Genomic DNA, 15,169 nt, shown 5'->3' on the forward strand with positions numbered 1-15,169 from the left:
GTGCTCTCATCTCCTCGTTTGGTCTTCAGTATCACCTTTACGCTGATGACATTCAGCTCTACATCTTGTCACCCAATTCCGCTGCCTGGGTGTCACTCTTGACTCCTCTCTCTCTTTTGCCCCCCACATTCAATCCCTCACCCAAGCCTGTCGCTTCCAATTCCGTAACATTGCCTGCGTCCGTCCCTTTCTCTCTCAGGATGCCACCAAAACCATCATCCATGCTCTCATCATCTCCCGCCTTGATTACTGCAACCTCCCCCTTACTGGCCTCCCCCACTCCCACCTTGCCCCCCTCCGCTCTATACTCAATGCGGCTGCAAGACTCATCTTCCTCTCACGCCGCTCCTCCTCCGCCTCTCCACTCTGTCTCGCCTTACACTGGCTCCCCTTCCCCTACAGAATCCTTTTTAAACTCCTTACCACCACTTACAAGGCTCTCTCCCAGTCTACTGCCCCTTATATCTCTAACCTCCTCTCCATTCACACTCCTGTCCGCTCCCTGCGCTCAGCCAATGATCTCCTCCACACTGATCACCTCTTCCCACTCTCGAATCCAAGACTTCTCCCGTGCTGCCCCCCTTCACTGGAGCGACCTCCCTAGCTCCATCCGTCTCTCTCCCAATCTGTGCTCCTTCAAACGGGCACTTAAAACTCACCTGTTCCTCAAGGCCTACCAACCATCCATTTAACCTCTCATCTCTTCTGCTCATCCTCCCTTGACCCCTCATCTTTCTCCCCTTTGATTCACTGGCTCCCTTTTGTGCCTGACTTTGTTTACCCTCCCTTAGGATGTAAGCTCGAATGAGCAGGGCCCTCTTCCCTCCAGTCTCCATACCTGTTCTTCTGCTCTGTCTCTACTGTATCTGCCCTCCCGGAGTTTCTGAAGTACTGGTACTGTGTGTTTATTGTTCTGTACTGTTCTACCCTGTATAGTCTACTGTATAGTCTACTGTTTCTACTATGAGCTGCGCTGTGGAAACCTTGTGGCGCCCTACAAATAAACGATAATAATAATAAAAATAATAATGTGGTCGCAGAATGTCTTAAATGGCCAGAAATTTTATGGGCCACAAACAGCATCTCCCGCATGGCGTATCTTTTTTTTTTTTTAAAGTACGTTTTATTAATAATAACATCTTATCTTTAACAAAGTTACAACATTTTCCAAAAGGTACATTGACGAATACTTGTACATATAAAGATAAACACGATGTACAACTTTTTCTCACAAAGCTTTTACAGAGCAAATTTGATTGCGTTAGTCTTGTACCATGTAGATGCTGTTTTTTATTTTGAACAAAACAGAGAGAAATAATAGAAAGAAAAGAGGGGGGGGGGATAAGTAAAGTTAATGGGCAAGAAGGGGGGGGGAGAGAATTGGAGGGGTTGTGGGGGAAGGAATTCACGCCTTTAACAAGAAGGAGTAGTCAAATCCGATAATTTCAATGGAGGAGCGGCCTCTATTAGATTTGAAGCAGAGGTTGATTATGGTATGAAGCCCATGGAGACCAGACTTTAGGGAAAGACACGGAGGAGCCCCTCAGCCCACTGGTGATATGCTCCATTTGGTAAGTATGCCAAACCCGACCACAGACCATTTGGAGACTAGGGGGTGTGGGACTTTTCCAGGAAGCAGCTATCTGGCAAGTAGCCGCGCTGATTATGTGCCGGAGGAGCTTATGCATGTGTGTAGGGAGGTCTAGGAGAAGCAAGGGTAATAGTACATGCTTAAGGTCGGAGGGTATGGGAGTGTCGAGGACCGCTGTAGCTAGTGTCAGAACCGCTGTCCAGTACGAGCGTATTCTGGGACAGTCCCACCAGATATGCATAAAGGTGCCAACTTGACCATAATTTCTCCAACATGCGGGACTTGTTTGTGGATATATAACATGAAGCCTAGCAGGTACATAGTACCATCTAAGGAGCAATTTATGGGCATTTTCTTTGATACGGACATTTATGGAACAACGCGCTGTCCACTCATAAACGTCCGACCATTCTTCTGGATCTAGGGACGTTCCCAGGTCCGTTTCCCACTGCACTTGGAATCTGTCCTTGACCTCTGTGGAGGTGTGGAGTACTGCATTGTATAGCGTGGAAATGAGACCTTTTGAAGATGCTCCAGAAAGGCATAGGTTCTCAAACCCGGTGGGAGGCCTAGATGATAACTGAGCCCTGACCTTTTGGTGATAGTGTCTAATCTGTAAGTATTGGTGGAGGCGTATCTTTTTTTAAAAAAATTCTACACCACCAAGTTTATTGCATGTATAAGCATGTTGAAATTGACACAGATTGACACCAGTATGTTTCTTTATGAAAACAGCGATACAAAGAGTAGCTTGCCTGTGAATGACCTACTAATGTGTGTTAACACTACTATGCTGAAAGGATGAGGAAGGTGAAGCTACCGGCGGTGCTGCTGCTGATGGTAAAACACCAACCCAGTGGCTATCACAGTCATGTTGTCTTTCATTTGAGCACTACCGCTTGTCCACATATCCGTAGTTAAGTGGAAAGTCAGTACAATGGCATATTCTAGGGAATGTATTACTTTTACTTAACCACCCGATAAAGCTGAATAGAATGGAATAAAGACAGGGTTTGGTGGCATGGACACATCACCTCAACTAATCGGCTAAAATCTGATGCACTGATCCCGGAAATTGCTAACATAGCTGTTATAGCTTTAGTCATCTGATGTTGGTTCCTCTTGCAAGTGCTTGCATTGCAGAAAATTGTGTACAACTATGCAGCTTACACTTCTTGGTCCCCTTCTGTGTAGATGTAACGCCCACAGCAGTGGTAGCTGTAGTGCGCAAGGATGTCTCTTGGGAATCATGGATTGCATTCAGGGAGTCAGTTAGAATTTAAAAATTGGATGCTGGACTATGAACTAATAATGAGAAGGCTGATAATGAAGGTGTTAAGGCCGATGTGGATTCCATGAGGTGTCTATCCATATGGCTGCTTGCTGATGCTGGGCTGCTTTCTACTATAAAAACATCATGTCACAGGCACTAGGAGTCTTGCCCAGGAATTCACCAGATGACTGGGCTTACCAGAGTGGTGAAGTTAACACAACGGTCCTCTGGTAGCAGGGTGACTAGCGGAACATATATCACAGCAGATGGAGAGAGGATGCCAATACAGAATAGGAAAGTCAGTGACTTGCAGCTATCTTGGTCAATGAGTCAGCGACTAGCTGATATAGTGGAAAGGCAGACTTGAACACGGAGATCAGGATGGACGTGAGCAGATGCAGGAAGGTGCAGGGAAGTCAGTGGTCTGCGTACAGCAAGTTGTACCACTGCTTATGGTGAGAAGACTTGTCCAGGTGCAGGTAGGTAGCGGGGAAGTCAATGGTCTGCGTACAGCAAGTTGTACCACTGCTTATGGTGAGAAGACTTGTCCAGGTGCAGGTAGGTAGCGGGGAAGTCAGTGGTCTGTGTACAGCAAGTTGTACCACTGCTTAAGGTGAGAAGACTTGTCCAGGTGCAGGTAGGTAGCGGGGAAGTCAGTGGTCTGCATACAGCAAGTTGTACCACTGCTTAATAGGTGAGGATGTGTACAGGTGTCGATGAGTGGAGGCATACAAAGGATAATAGGATGAAGACACTGAGAGCACAGAGGAACTTGATCCCAAATGGTATGCAGCGTATCCAGCAAAGTCTATAACGGTATGTGTGGCACTTCTTGGTAGAGACTTGCTCAGCACAGATATGCAGGCCAATAACGGATAGTCAATCACAAGTATGCATATAACGATTGAGTAGTATGATTAGTTCCAAACAGATATGCAGCGTAACAATAACAGTCTATAGCGGGTATGGATACCGCTGCTGAGAAGAGAAACTTGTCCCAGCGGATATGCAGAGTTAAACGTGGAAAGTCAATAACAAATAGGCATACCGCTATTCAGTAGAACAGTCTGTCCATAGGAAGATGCAGGGACTGCAGAGACGCTGAACGGCAGAGACGAGTGTAGGATCCACAGGTGAGTAGAACCGGTAATCAGTGTCCAGCTGAGAACACAGGCAGGAAACAGGAGACTGTAGCAGGTATGGAAACCAGCGATGAATAGCACAGGGAATCCACAGGAAACTGAAGACACTAGTAGTACACAGGAGACTGTAGCGGGTAGGGAGACCAGCGATGAGTAGAACAGGAATCAGCAGGATACTGAAGACACTAGTAGAACACAGGGAACACCTTCAGAGACTCACAGGGAATGAGACTCTAGATCAGGCAATGAGGTAATGAGCACAGGTGCCTTAAATAGGGAGAGTTGTCTGATCAACCAATAAGATAAAAGCAAAGGACACAAGAGTTCTTGGGTGCTGCACATGCGCAGTCCATCAGGATGGCGGACGGCCGCGGTTCAGGATAGGTGTCGGCAGGAAGGCTAGGGAGCCACGCACCAGCGTAGAGGCACTCACGGTCCAGTGAGTGACACATCAGAAATTAGTGCTACACCGATTGAATACACTATATAACAACTCTCTTTATGTACGTTGAATATCGTATTCAGCACAGTTCATGCATGATGGTGTTACTCAACATAGATCCCTCTATAAGGCCTGTATATTATACATAAAAGAGCGCACAGCCTCTAAGATAAATAGCACATAATCACATTCATTAAAATGCTTCTATTTATTACATAGTTCTAATAAAAACAATCCATACAATAAAATCCCAGAAAAATTAAAAACACAAAATAATAAAGTGATAATAATCATATAAGTCCATGATCAATAGTATTGTCCTGATCAAAATACATCAAAATGATATTGGTGTCAACAATTCATTGAATGTGGTCATTCTCGATTCCAAGTAGTCTTAAATCCACATTCCTTTAAGACTTCGGTAATACACACTATACGGGATAGTGTATGGTATACTGTGCCAGTCCCGCTTTCCAATCCAAGTCGCGTGCGTTCCAGTAACTCGGTCCTCTCTCTTCTGGAATGCATGTAGACTTCTGGTATGACGGGTTGCCGAGTTGTGCGCACAACATCTGATATGTCAACGTCACAATCCAGGACCAATAGGATCCCGACCAGTCTCAACAGACTTGCTACTATACACAACTGTCCAGCTTTTGAAGAACCACTTGAACTCGCTGCAAATGATGTAACAGAGTCAGTTAGACTTGAAAAATTGGATGCTGGACTATGAACTAATAAAGAGAAGGTTGATAATGAAGGTGTTGACGCCGATGTGGATTCCATGAGGTATCTATCTATTCGGTGCCTAGATGATCAACGTCCCTAACTCTACCTATTTTAGCATCATAAAGGGTATAGATGCCTTGACAGTTTCCAAATGGTTAAGAAATCTGGGATTGAGGCTCTGCTCTGTAATTACAGTGTCAGAATCTGAAATGTCAGACTCACATATAGCACTCATGGATAACCTTAGACCAAGTTGTTCCTCAGCCTCAGTTCTCTTTTCAGGCACTGATCTGGCTTTTTTGGAACAGTCCTACATTCTGAGTGAGAAGAGGGTGCATGGGAAGTTAAGGAAGATGCATGACCGGGTTAGGCACTCTTTTTGCAATGAGCATTCTAGTACGTGTAGAAGCAGTAACAGAATCATTACTAGCAACAAGTGGGCATGGTCTGAGCCTTTTCTTGCCACTGCAGGTGGTGTATAGAATGTTAGCTATTTTCCCTTTTCTTAACAATTCACCACATTCCCCAGAAACTTCTCACTTAATCCTCCTTACATCAAGAGCTGATGTTTTCATTGAGCCAATCACAAACTTACTTTTACTAGAAAAGAGAAAAGTGGAGAAAGCACTTTAGATTTTAAAAACATGATATACAGTGTATTTGCTGCTCACACTCAAACAAGACCCGGGGCCTGATTCATTAAGTATCTTAAATTAAGAAGTTTCTTATTTAAGTCTCTTGGACAAAACCATGTTACAATGCAAGGGGTGCAAATTAGTTTTCTGATTTGCACATAAGTTAAATACTGACTGTTTTTTCATGTAGCACACAAATATCAACTTTAAATTTCAGTGTACAAATAAGCTATCAAGTATTTGTGTGCTACATATTGATTTATTTGGGGTTTGAATATCTTGCTTTTTGCACTATTAATAGAGTGGTGATTTCAATTATAAAAACAAAAGATGGCAACATAGTCCAAGAACCAACAGAACATTGCCATGACTGTTGTCCTCAAAAAGCAACAGCGATCTTTGCCAGAAGCAAAATGAGGCAAGATTGAGAGCAGCAAGTGCCACTCCACACAATGTGATGGGACATGTGTTGCCAGGGTTAACTAATGATATATTGGCCCATATGCCCATATTCCCAGACAATCTTCTCTCGCAAGAAGTCTTCTCCTTCACAGGACGTTCCAATCTATGATGTCAGAAGGGTTTTTGATAACCTTGCTGCCACATTTCCAGATGAAAACATAATGAGGTGCTCACATACTACTTTTCTACATATATTGAGGGTGCGGCAGGTAGAGATCCTCAGTTTCCTATAACAACATGGAATCATCATGATGCAGTCCCGGAACGGTCGTCAAAAGCTATAAACTGTTGTGAGGGATTTCACAATGCTCATAATTCCCTATTCCACTGCAGTAGTCATCCCAGCGTGTGGTTGCTATTTGATGGACTGCAGAGGGACTTGGCTTGCACACAAACTAACACTGGCTAATGCACAAGCAGGTTACCTAGAGGTGTAGAACAGGAAATAGGAGGCACCCCATCACATAGTTGCCACTTCTGTACAGCAATATGAGCAGGTGGAAGATAAGCTAAATAACTTAAGAAAGATTTGGCAGATTTGCAAGAAATAATTTTAACTAATTTGTTATTTATGGCATGTATTATTTAATGTTGGGGCTCTGTGCGGGGCTCCTCTCTCATTATGGGTTAAAAAATGTTCTATTAAATAACTGTTGTTTTAATTTTTTTTTTTTCGTTCTTAATAAAGTTTGTTGACAAAAAAACTGTTCACAGTTTCGTTTATTTACCTTACAAACATTTACACTCAAGATCATTATAGCCCTCTTCAAACATAAGCCACTTTTGTATTGCAATGAATTAATATACTAATATAGTAATATCAAATTGCTATATGTGGGTATTTTTTTGTGTGGGCATATGTGAGTTTTGTTCCATGTGGGTAGTTTTCCATGTGGGTAGTTTTCTGTGTGAGCAATTTCCATGTGAGCATCGTTCTTGTGGGCATTTGTGTTGTTGATATTTTATCTGTGTGCAATTTTTCATGTGAACTTTTTTCATACAACCTCAGTGTTGATTATGCACTGCCACCTGTTGTCTGTAGCCGGTATTGCGTTGGATGCTCATATGGTGCGGTTATCAATGTTGATGGTGCACTACCACCTGTCATCTTAGTGCTGGCATTATGATGGATCCTCAAAAAAACAATCCCAGTTACTGTGTTCCCAGAATACTGGGAGTTCTCCCTGACTCCGGGGAGAGTAGACTGACCTGCCGGACTTGTAGATTTTCGGCTTGATTGAAAACTGCGCATAAGCACTGGGTGACGTCACCTGCGTGATGACACAACCTGATCTCACCTCCCAGAAGGTACCAGCCATCTCAGAGCACAGAGTTCGGCCAGGACTCACCCAGCACTGAGGAGAAGCGGTGAGCGGAGAGACGGTGAGCGGGCCAGATCATAACTAAGGTGTGCTAACATGCAGACATATGAGGTGAGTGTGTGTATTTATAATATTGTGTTTTGTTTTACTTATTTTATAATGATATAAAAGTGACCAAATGTAATAAACACACCCCATAGATCTGCACATTTAGTCCCTTTTTTTTTTCACAAGACAGATGGAATGTTTAATTGTCCAACAGATAAGATATTGTCAGTGTTACAAAGGCATATAGGAAACTTCTTATATAAAGTCCCAGTTTTACACAGTGTCAGAGAATCGGCATTGTGGAAATCATTTTAATTACACATGGGTATGATCTCTCTGTAGCCTGTGGTATATTGGGATGTGGGATCAGTGACTTAATAATATGGAACAGGCTCCCGGGTGCTCAAGAGAAGATAGGGAATTGTATTAATTTCCAGGAGTCCGTTCTGAACATCTAGGAATTACTGTGGAGCTAAACAATGATTATTCATTATGTATATGCAGAATACTAAACATCCCAACAGTCAGCCTGCCTGCTAAGAGTTCATTAAATACACAGACACTATGAAGATTGGATGCCCTCTAATACTAAAGTTGTTCAAGTTTCTGAAGCCATCCTCCTGCGCCCGTCCATAAAATGATTGCATAATTCGTTGATATTGCTACAGAGTGACATATTTAATAGGAGAATATAGGAATATGGCTCTTTGCTCATTTAAAAACTGCATTAAAATAAGCAGCCAGATTAAACCTCATCATTAGCTGCCACACGGTTCTTCAACTATAATGAAGAATGGGATGTACATTGAACAGTGAATTATTTATTTAAGGTTTTGGAATGCATCTATCTAAGGCCAAGTCAAATGAAATATAATCCCCAAATATAAAGCTGCAATAGGTGCTTCTAATCTATGACAAACAGCAGTGATGCATGATCAATTATACTGAATGCTTCATATAAATTCTCTAGGAGATAATAATATAGGCAAGATACAAGCTTAACAGTTCATCATTCAGAAAGTGCAAGAGTGCTTATTAGACACATTTTGCAGATAGATTTCTAAGGTTATCAACTGCACAAAGGGAGCTCAGTTATTTTGTGGGATGAACCGCTATACTTGAGAATGCAGGGTTCCAATTAGCTGTACACTAGTGAATAGATTGACAGGCACAATATAAACAGCTACACTCATTAGGCCTAATTCAGTAAGGAAGGTAAAGCAAAAACAAATGAGTAACTACGCACCTTGGCAAAGCCATGTTGCATTGGAGGGGAGGTAAACTTAAAATGTGGGGACAGATTTATAATTGGGGTAAGGCATGTCCTAGATCAACTTTAAATGGTGTAAAAATAAAGCTATGAAGTATTTGTGTCCTATATAAAAAGAAACCAGTATTTTTCTTATGTGCAAAATAATAAACTAATTTGCACCCCTTGCAATGCAACATTGTTTTGCCAAGGTTCAATTTTTTTTGCTTTCCTTTCCTTCATGAATAAAGCCCATTCTGTGTATCTGAAGGCACACATCAGGATGTAGCTGCACAAAGTGCCTTATATTACCTATGTGTTAATGGACAGCTCCGGATCACCATCTGCAACACTGGACGTCAGCACCATCTGCAACACTGGAATAAAACTCCATAATATTTAGATATATTTGTAAATGAAGGATAAAATGGGAAAAACTTGCTAATTTGTAATCATTTGAAGAACCTTGAAAACCTAAGGAGTCGACTTGCACTAACAAAATCAGTGCAGGACACACTTTTGGGAGGAGCGGACATGCCTATTGGGCAGACCAGGACATGCCCACAATGCCTTTTACTTTCTCCCTGAAATGATTGTTGAAAAGTTGGCATCTGTAACCTGACAATCTTGGGCCTGATTCATTAAGGATCTTAACTTAAGAAACTTCCTATTTCAGTCACCTGGACAAAACCATGTTACAATGCAAGGGGTGCAAATTAGTATTCTGTTTTGCAGATAAGTTAAATACTGCCTGTTTTTTCATGTAGCACACAAATACTTGATAGCTTATTTGTACAATGAAATTTAAAGTTGATATTTGTGTGCTACATGAAAAAAACAGCTTTAAATTTAAGCGCCGAAGACGCCGAACTCGCATGGTGTCCGTGTGGTTATTACATGCAAATAAAGTAATAACAAATAACATCTTAAGGGGGTTGGGTGCATAAAAGAGAGACATCTACACTATGCAGTTTTATACATTTTTACACTTTCCAACAAGAACATTTCCATGTAGTACAAATACCACTAACTTAGAACTTTGATTTTATGGGGTACATTCCCACCTGCGGAAAGTGGCCGGGCACCCATGTATGTGGCAGAAATAATAGGCGCCTCTGTACACAAAACATGTAGTGTGTTTCCTATTGTTTTGCATTTAGTGAATGACCACTAGCATGAAGTTTATTCTCCACCATTCTTTGGTATGAATGAAATATGTTCTGAACTGAATTCCATAGTTAGTGGTATCAGAAAGTGAAAAACATAATGTGCTGTGTTATAGTTGTTTGTTATCCTCTTCTTAATAACCCTTCACTTATCCCCAGGTGTATTCTCTGAAAAAGTATACTGTCACGAACAGCACTCACCTGAGTCTGCGTGACGCTTATGTGACACAGGGTTAACCACACAACAACCACTTGGTATGTCTAAAATGATTAAATACTTCCCTATCTATGCCACACACTAGCTTTGCGATACTAATTACCACCACCAAGGTTTTTTTTTCGGATAAGAGCTGACACTCTTATTTAGGAAGCCTTCGGTTCTCCCTAGCATTAATCCAACACAATTTACTTTAATCAGAGTTCATTTAAACCACAAGGTTTGCACAGTTTCAATTAGGTAGCGTGTGGACCAAACTGTCGCGTGAATTCATAAGAACACAGAGACTAGAACTTATTAAGTGTAATTTAATATGGAAGACACATCCACAATGCTTAAGATAAAAAGATAATAAAATGACATACAAATATAGTGCAATTGTTTCTTATAAAATAAAAAGGATAAAACACAGAATTGATACCTCACTTAGAATCAAGTTTGTGGTGCCGGGAGGAGCAGGAAAAAATGGAACCTCTTCAATTAAACTCCCTCAGAAGAAGAACCCAGAGTTACATTTTCAATACAGTTTAAAGTCAAGCTACAGGGCCCCCCAGCCCCCTTCCCTGTGAGGTCAGAACCAACAGGAGGGGAGAATGCAAATTAGGGTCTTATGACTTTGCTGTTTGAATACCTCTAAGTCAAGTTTTCTTTACACCGTCCTAACTTTTCAACAGTATGGTTTACGAACATGATTTTACCTTCACACAACAGGTCCTAAGTTTCCCTTCATCTGCATACCACACATGCCTCTGGTATGTATGATATTGGAGAAAATGATATGATCTTTTCCTGTGCCCTTATTCAGCTTGAATCTGTCATTAACATACAACCCAGTCTCTGCAGTCGGCCTGTCTGGGGCCTCCCAAACATGTGTGAGATTTCATTGTCTTGCAAGAGATCTCCTCAAAGGCATTCACATTTGCCATCCTGCCATAAATGGTATAAGGTGCTATCTTTATCTACCAGCCCCCCTGGGTGGTTTAACATCCACAAAACCCATTGATCTAACAGCTTCTAAGAGAACCAGGTCACACTATTTCTAGGAAGTAATTCACAAACATATACTTGCAGATTTATGCCTAAACATTAGCTTGCACATGACATATACATTAAAATGTGTTCATTCTATTATATGCCACCCTCTTTATAACCACCCTCCCTATAATTTCTGCTTTGGTCTGTGTTTTAAACTAGTATAAGTAAAGAGAGTACTATATGAGCATTCATATCACTACTCTAAAACATAGATAAAAAGTACTGTGAAAGACTGTTGTACATTGTTATTAAACGCCATATTTTCTCAAATGATTTTATTTGTTTAGTGTGGGGCGGAGTCATTTGGATGTTTATATGGCTCTGCAGGTCAGGTGTGTTGTAATTATATGGCTTAAACATTCTCCAAGCATTACACAACTCACTGAAAGAGAACAGAATTGAGACGAATGAATTAGCGCTGTGTCTATCCTCGGCAATACTCAAAGTAAGAAAACAAGTTCTCTGACTGTTCATAAACCATTTTGACATTGCTTTTTTCTATAAAATGTCTGTGTGTCTCATTAAAGACAGAGGTTTAAGCTGAGTGCTCAGATTAGCAAATTGTAATACACATAAATGTTCATCTACATGTCTGGCATGTCACAGGTCACTGTAATAATATGTACTTAATGTTTTACTGTGATCTTTATTGTTTTGTGGCTTTGTCGATTACACACTCAATGACTGCATGGTTGCTTATAATTAGCTAACTATTTAGCAGAACAGAGACATAATGGCTCATTTAGAGGTGCATGCATAGGTTACGTTGTTGCATCTGGCTCACAACAGCAGCAGTTCACCAGGCGTATGTCAGATATAAAAAATAAGTATGCAAACCCTCCCCCCATCCACCACAAAAGTATAGACGTTGCATAAAGACATGACTTGACAGTGTTAATAATAAATGCTAAAGTCTCCCATTACACTATTTGTACACAGGATAATATTGCAATGAAGTGCCGTGTACACAAAAAAGGCAGTGCATATTTCAATACAAAATATAATGAAATGCAAACACAAATTAAATTAAATACAATCTGCTGTTTGTCCTTTTAAAAATTATATAGTAAATGTCTTTCATGCAATGGTCCAAATGAAAATGTTAATTATGCAAATAGACTTCATATAATATAGCCATTAATGATTTAAGTGTTATCAGCTGGAGGGGTCAATCCAAACCAGCCAATCAGAAGGGGCTAGATAGTGCTGCTTATAGTCATCATCCTCATTGCATATCCTTGTCTCCATCGCCTGCAAAAAATATGCCTCGTAAAAGGTGTATCTGTAAGCCTCTGAAGAGATTCATTTCAACACTACGCATAAACATTTATTATTACTAATAAAAATTATTTTATTTATAATGCACTACAGTGTTCTGAAGCACCGGACAGTAGGGAGAACAGGACATGCATAAAACAGGGACATACAAGGAAGACAATAAGCGCAGACATGAAAATAAAGCGTAGGATGGGCCCTGCGCATGAAAGTGGTTCAAGAGATGTGGAGCAACAGAAAGATAAGTGTTGCTGTGTCATTTATGATGGATTGAGATGAGGAAAGATGGGTGAGGAGAGTACCTGATAGGAGGAGGTTGCAGTAGTCAAAGTAGGAGATGATGAGAGAATGGATCAGTTTTGGTAGCATCTTGGGTAAGAAAAGGGCATATTCTGGGAATCTTCCTGACTAATTTTTAAGTCTATTTCAGTCATGTTACCTGCACATGTTGATTATCATTGTCAGTATTTTTCTGTATACACTCTTACTAAAGTCTGATAACCTGAACTGCTCAACTCCTGCTTCCTGTCCGATCAGGCATTCAGCCATTGAGGTCCATCTTTTGAACTGAATATAGTATTGTATGGCATTGTATCATATAATACCATCTGTACTTGTGACCATTTGGAGCACAGTATCGCTTATAGATTTATCCTCTAATATTATCCTAGCTCCTGCCTCTGTTCTCCAGTTTTTGCTGTGACAGGTAGATTTGGGTGTCATCAGAGTAGAGGTGGCATTGGAGGCTGAAATAGCTAATTAATTCCCCAAAAGAAGAGGTGCACAGTGAGAAAAGGAGAAGACTAAGAAGTGAGTCTTGTAGATAGCAGGAATGGAGTGGAGGTAGAGACACTAAATAAGTGGTTTGTTTGGTAGGATGTGAGACCGGAAAGTACAGTGTAATGAAGGATAATGGAGTGAAGAGTGTGCAGGAGAAGAAGGTGATCAACTGTTTAAAGAGCAGGGAGCGGTCCAGGAGCAAGAGTATGGAGAAGTGACCCTTAGACTGTCCTTCGACCATTCAACTTAAACAGACATGCCACTGCACAGAGCGCAACCATACCTACAGTGATGCCATTGCTGAGGCATGAACATATGCATTTTGTGTTTGAATGTGAAGAAGGGCATGTGTAGATTTGTGTATATATATATATATATATATATATATATATATATATATATATATATATATATATATTGTAATACAAAGACAGGCAGGGCGCCTCTAAGTGGAATATCAAATATACAAGGTGGAAATGCGTAATAATATGCGTACCGTAAGGTAAGCAGCAATGGGTCTCCAGGAAAAAATGGAGCAGTCTCTGCTGTTCTTATAGTCCTCCAAATCTCCACCAATCAGTCATACAATATAAAAAGAGCAAACATAGTGTAACACTGAAATGTAATTGGTAAGGGCCGTTCACCAAATACCCCCCAATCCTATGGAGTGTCTGAGATTATTGTCTCAGATTATCATATACAGGACACCCAAATGAGTGCAACAAATATGTAATAAAATCTGCGTACCAAAAATCATGTAGATCTCACGTCTAGGTACTTAAGACATATGCAACATCAATGACTTCACAGTCCCAGCCTCATACACGTGGCGAAAATGCATAAGGTTGAAAAAAGAAGATAATTCAATGTGTAAGATATCTTCTGCTCCTGATGAAGTCTTGGGTGTTACAAGACGAAACGCATTGAGCGGTATCCAACGTTAGTTCCATTACCTCATGTGAGTGCTTTTATACTTTTTATTAAAATATTTTTGCATACACATTGAATTATCTTCTTTTTTCAACCTTATGCATTTTCGCCACGTGTATGAGGCTGGGACTGTGAAGTCATTGATGTTGCATATGTCTTAAGTACCTAGACGTGAGATCTACATGATTTTTGGTACGCAGATTTTATTACATATTTGTTGCACTCATTTGGGTGTCCTGTATATGATAATCTGAGACAATAATCTCAGACACTCCATAGGATTGGGGGGTATTTGGTGAACGGCCCTTACCAATTACATTTCAGTGTTACACTATGTTTGCTCTTTTTATATTGTATGACTGATTGGTGGAGATTTGGAGGACTATAAGAACAGCAGAGACTGCTCCATTTTTTCCTGGAGACCCATTGCTGCTTACCTTACGGTACGCATATTATTACGCATTTCCACCTTGTATATTTGATATTCCACTTAGAGGCACCCTGCCTGTCTTTGTATTACAGCATTGCATCCGTCCGGACCAACCATCTGGTTTCAGGCTACTGAGGCTGCCACTCTTACGAGAGTAAAGTGATTTTTATGGATTTTTATATGTGGGACTGATACTATATTATTTTAATTCAAAGTTGTCACGCTGTGGTGATTAGCGCCAGATATATCTTTTATTTTGATTATATATATATATATCACTACAATTTATGGTTGAGCTAAGTTGTGAACCCGGTTTGCATTTTAAAGGAAATGAGTTTGCCTCCCAATTCTATCTATATATGCTGTATATTATTATATTTTAATCGTTTTTAATTTTAATTATTTGTCCGTTTTTAAATGGTAATTCAGTGAATACTTAATTA

The 15,169-nt window shown here is 40.6% G+C and overlaps 2 protein-coding genes across 2 annotated transcripts in view; both read left to right on the forward strand.

Moving 5' to 3' along the window:
- LOC142143093 (uncharacterized) overlaps window positions 1–15,169 on the forward strand; it is a 189,355-nt gene that overhangs the window by 112,471 nt on the left and 61,715 nt on the right. The gene's annotated exons all lie outside the window — the stretch shown is intronic.
- The window catches only part of LOC142143436 (cytochrome P450 2K4-like), a 64,841-nt gene continuing 61,352 nt past the window's right edge, over window positions 11,681–15,169 (forward strand). The window contains exon 1 of the mRNA XM_075201277.1: window positions 11,681–11,756. The gene's annotated coding sequence lies outside the window, so the exon portion shown is untranslated. The remainder of the gene's footprint in view (window positions 11,757–15,169) is intronic.

Source organism: Mixophyes fleayi, chromosome 3 (genome assembly GCF_038048845.1).
Source record: "Mixophyes fleayi isolate aMixFle1 chromosome 3, aMixFle1.hap1, whole genome shotgun sequence".
Taxonomy (NCBI): domain Eukaryota; kingdom Metazoa; phylum Chordata; class Amphibia; order Anura; family Limnodynastidae; genus Mixophyes; species Mixophyes fleayi.